Source organism: Salvelinus fontinalis, chromosome 33 (assembly GCF_029448725.1).
Source record: "Salvelinus fontinalis isolate EN_2023a chromosome 33, ASM2944872v1, whole genome shotgun sequence".
Taxonomy (NCBI): Eukaryota; Metazoa; Chordata; class Actinopteri; order Salmoniformes; family Salmonidae; genus Salvelinus; species Salvelinus fontinalis.
The window spans coordinates 37,113,057-37,118,413 of NC_074697.1; the positions used below are offsets into that span (position 1 = coordinate 37,113,057).

At 38.3% G+C, this 5,357-nt stretch overlaps 1 long non-coding RNA gene across 1 annotated transcript; it reads left to right on the forward strand.

Annotated features, from left to right (window-relative positions):
* The first annotated feature begins 3,873 nt into the window (after positions 1–3,873).
* On the forward strand, positions 3,874–5,041 carry LOC129832181 (uncharacterized). The gene is made up of 2 exons (XR_008755885.1): positions 3,874–4,118; positions 4,760–5,041. It is a non-coding gene; the product is annotated as an uncharacterized LOC129832181 (long non-coding RNA).
* Positions 5,042–5,357: the final 316 nt, after the last annotated feature.

The window sequence follows — 5,357 nt, forward strand, 5'->3', positions numbered from 1 at the left end:
ACTCAAATGTTCTGTATGAGTACGTTCTTACGGGTGGGCCAGTCAATCTGTTTCCTTAGTGCATCTTGACAAGACTGATTGAAAGACAAATAACAACGACCTTGTCTGCTGAGACACAGCTGTGTAGGTTTGGTTGAAACACCTGTCTAGACCTAGACTAGACTTGTAACCGCCCTGAACAGGTGTTGTCGCTGCACTTGGCTAAATGGCCACAGCTGTTTACTCTAACAACACCAGCCTGGGAGGAGCCCAGCCACGGATGACATCACTGGCTATACAGTGTCTCTTCGCACATATTCACTACTTTCCTTCCCTACAGACCTTAGAACAGAGCTGCTATGGAACAGCTTTTGCAATATAGAACCAAAGTATTTATTCAGCATTATGAGTGAATTGACTTCATTCATGAAAAGAAGTGCACTAATTAAAATAAATAAACAATGGTATGGTATTAATGGGATGAACCACCCAAGTATGGATGGTTCATGTATGATTGTTATGCCATGTAATAATGGTAAATACCCCACTAGAGGGCAATGGACAATGTATAACTATGCATAGACCAAAATGTAACCTTTATTTAACTAGGCAAGTCAGTTAAGAACAAATTATTATTTACAATGATGGCCTACACTGGCCAAAACAGGCCAAATCACAAAAAATAAAAGTGACTTATTGGCATTAGACTTAAAGGTTAACAGTGAGCAGTCCACCAAGTCCACTATTTTCAAGTGATAGCATGTAAAACATGATTTGTTTTCTTCAGAATTTTCAGTGTTACCACATTCTTGTATGTGTCTAGTATGCATTCTAGTGTTTTCAAAAGGCCAAAAGCATGAAAGAGATAGGGTTTACAATCTTACAAATGATCAAATGATACAAAACAACATGTCAGATCATCCTGGCTTCTTTATTTGTGCAGGCCACGTCTGACGTCAGCTTCTTTGGAGAGGGAACCACATTCTTGCAAGGAAGATTCCAGCCGCATCCCACCACAGCAGAGCAGACACCACTCTAACAACTAGCAGAGCCATCCCCTGTCACCCCTGGCCCTCTCTGCACTCTATTACCAGACGCAACTGGGTTCAAATAGGATTTGTTTTCTTCAAAATACTTTTACTTTAGCTGTGCTGGATTGAGCTTGCCTGGTGCAATGTAACTAATTTAATACTACAGTGCAAACCCTGACTATTCGGCACTACAGGCAGGCTCAAGTCAACACTCAAAGCATTTGAAGGGTTTCAAATACTATTTGAACCCAGGTATGGTACCAGAGCAGATTACAATAACTATTGGTGGCCCGGTACCCTCGTGCAAGAGGTATTTTACTGATGTCCTTTATAGGGAGGAACTCTAGCTGTTTTACTGCATAGAGAACAGCAACAACATACTCATTCTAAACATCATGTCATTATAAAACTTTATAAACACCATAAATCTTTATAAACACCATAATCCTGCACTTGCATTTGCTCCCAGTAAAATGTATATCATGAGCAGTTCCTAAAAAGGAGTCATACTACACTTGCAAATAGTTGTACATCTCTCAGTTTAATATACTGAACAAAACTATAAATGCAACATGTAAAGTGTTGGTCCAATGTTTCATTAGCTGAAATAAAAGATCCCAGAAATGTTCCATACGCACAAAAAGCTTATTTCTCTCAAATTCGTGGCACAAGTTTGTTTACATCCCTGTTAGTGAGCAGTTCTCCTTTGGCATTTCAAGAAGCTTATTAAACAGCATGATCATTACACAGGTGCACCTTGTCCTGGGGACAATAAAAGGCCACTCTAAAATGTGCAGTTTCTTCAGTATAACTTTCAGTATAACTACATTGCTATGTAGTGCTTTGGGAGAAACAACAGTCTGGGATTAAATACAGCAGATGTGGGGTAAACAGATACAGTAGTGATGTAACATGTTACCCTGGCTCAACATACAACTGTGTGGAATTTGTGTTTTGGCAGATATACATACTGAGGTATAACATCCGATTTTGGGTAACACTTTATCGGTATAAGGCTTTATTACTAGTTATAAGCATTTATTGCCCTTTATAATGTGGTACTGGATGTGTTATGTCTCTTTGCTTAGAAGTGGAAGTTTGCTGAATACTTAGGTTATCTTTAGTTGGAGAAAAAAAGAAATCTTCCAGAGAAAGCAATATCTGAAGTCTGATAAACTATGAAGTAATTTAGGAAATACCAAAAGGGCAAGCACTTTACGTGTCATCTTGACTTGTATTCAACCATCATTCACAAATAGGGGGGACACTTGCACAATTGCCATACTCTTCATAATTCATATTGTCTGGAGTTATACACATGACTATGTTGGTGACTTTCTGCCAAGTGGGGATTGAGCCCATCTTGCATGATAAGGATTATCAGGTCTCATATAATTTATGAGTTACATCTGTTGAGACAGAAATGTCAGTCTGCTACTTAGTGGTGAATTACTATTATTGGATCATGGAATATCCATAACAATGATGCGTCGCTCTATAAGCACATTGTATTTCCATATAGCTGTTTGATGAATAAAAACACCAGGCCTCAGTCTTGAATGGGAAATATCTGTTCACCTTTTATTGTTAAAATTGTCTTAAATTGAATCGTATCTATGATTAACCTATTCATAATGAATTGCTTTTTTACACATAGCTCATAAGGTGTTGCAAATGTAATTCTGACGCATTATGAAGATGGTATTCCTACTGTATGTGTTACCGTAAAATCAAACATAAAACGTGTTGAGGTTTGATTGTTCATTGCTAATCTGGCAGATAGAATCCTACTATCTTTTTCCATCATCTCCATCTGCATCACTATAAGAAGGTGTTGGACATTGCGGTCGCTACTTAGGAAAATAAAAGTGCTGTTTGATCAAAAAAAGAAATGGGGCTGATATAAACTAGTTTTGAAAAAGAAGTTCCACACTGCTTTCAGGGAACATAAACTTTAATTGCATTCATTACAAGAACAGTAAATTTTCTTGTAAATACCTTCTTAAACCCCTTGAAAATGTCTCCAATACATCAGTGAGCAGAATGCGTGTGGTTAAAGTGAAGAAAAAAAACATCCATCTTGAACATAAGTTAAAACCCAGAGAGAAATTTGCCAATTTCATAAAATTCCAAACAAACTCTTGGGGCTTTTGGGACTTGATGGGCATTCAGTCAGTTTGCTACAGCAGGAAAATAATCCTGCAGCAACAGGAAATGTGAATTATAATTAACAGACATTTTTGTAGGGGTTGATAGAATTTTCATAAGGGAAAATCAAGTCTGAAATGTTAACGTGGAAATTAAACTTTAGACGTCTTTTTAAAAGGCTCCTATATCTGTAACATGACTCAAGATTCCATTGATGCAAACACATTTAATATAAATGTTGACCAAACAAAAAAGGCAAAAAGTTGTATTTCCTTCAGGCTTTCTGTGTTTTTCATCTTCAAAAAAAAGGTTGTATATTTAAAGGGATAATCCACCCCAAACCACGAATTCCTAGGATTAACAGTGTTAAATAACACTAAAATGTGAAAAAAAATATTTTTGGTGAACAAATGTTTCATTTTGTCATCATAACAAGGTTGGAAGCAACATGTGAAAATCGTTGTGGAAATCTGTTGGAGCTTCAACTATAAAACCAACAATGCAATGCTCTCTCTCTCTCTCTGGGCTGGCTAGCTAGCTAGCCAACGTAGCTACACACGAGAATACCAAAGTCAATATCAGCATGTGAAGTAGCAAGCTAGCTGTAAAATCGCCTAAACAAACTATCTCACCGAGTTCAACTGGCAGTTTGTCTCTGTCCAGAGTGAGTGCAGAATACGTTGCTATGGCAACAACAGCCCTTTCCCATGTTTCCCAAAGACACTACAAGGCATTACAAGATGGTACTTGAAGGAGAAACTAAATTGAATAATTTGGTACACTAGACTGAGCACATCTAAATACATACTGTAATGAAACAGGCAGGGAGCAGGTCTCGAACCCTCGACCTTCTAGCCCGAGGTCGTTACAATACTTTGTCATGACGATATAACGAATGGATGTGTCCTAGACAAGTATGCTCATACCATCGTTTGGATGATTTGGCGATCTGGAGCGCAGGTAATTGTTTCAAAAGTATTATGAAATTAGATAGTGTGTTATCCGCTATCTCCAGTGACGAAAACTACGACGCGTCCCTACATGATTTCCTGATTTCACAGACGGACCACTTAGAAGTTACATCATGGGGAAAATGTTTATTTTACCCACTGATAAAACATAGGATTTCACCAATTTAACATGTTTTTTTCTGGGGTTGGATTATCCCTTTAATAAAGGGATAATAAAAAATATAAAAAATCTAGCATTCAAAAGTATTATTTTACAAGATGCTACTTCATTAATTGTGGTGCAACATAATAATTCATAATAATGCAACACAATATTTTTCTGAGCAGGAATTGTATAGGTCTAATAGAGACAGTAGCTATGGAAGGAAACAGTACAAGAGGGTTCCTTCCACCGTCAGTTCTGGTATTGTATCTGCATTGTGCACATAGTACTTGGCAGAAGTACTGTACATTTTAATGGTCTGCCAAGATGAAAAGAGCACCCCATGATTCGTGTAAAGTATATGCAGCTGAGGGCGCACTGCTGCAGAGACAAATAGGCCACACCCTGATCTGTTTCACCTGTCTTTGTGCTCTTCCCCATTATCCCCTGTGCATTTATACCAGTGTTCTCTGTTTGTCTGTTTCCAGATTGTCTTGTCTCGTCAAGACTACCAGGATGTTTTTCGTTCTCCTGTTTTCTTGAGCCCCTGTTTTCTAGTTTTCCTTGTTTTGCTAATTCTGCCTGCCCTGAGCTTGCCTGCGGTTCTGTACCTTTTGACACTGCCCTGGATTACTGACATCTGCCTGCCCTGACCCTGATCCTGCCTGCCACTCTGTACCTTACGGACTCTGCCCTGGACTACCAACCTCCGCCTGCCTTGACCTGTTGTTTGCCTGCCCCTGGTTTATAATAAACATCTGTTATTCGAACTGTCTGCATCTGGGTCTTATCTGAGTCGTGATAATATGCTTGCTGACATGAAGACTACTGGAAAGTATCACAGGTGTCCTAGGTTTTTTTGACTGTCATTGGTGTCAGGTTGAGTTTTCCATTACTTCCCAAAAATGCAATGGAAAGAGTCTGCCGTGAAATAATGGAAAATAGGTCTAGAAGTTCCACTACTTTTTTATGTCAGCCTGCTTTATAACATAGCTGTGATATTAATTTCACAAATCCAGTCATCCAGAATATTTCAGAAATGTAGTGTTTTCTTTACTGGATGAGTAACACACATTCTGAAATTAT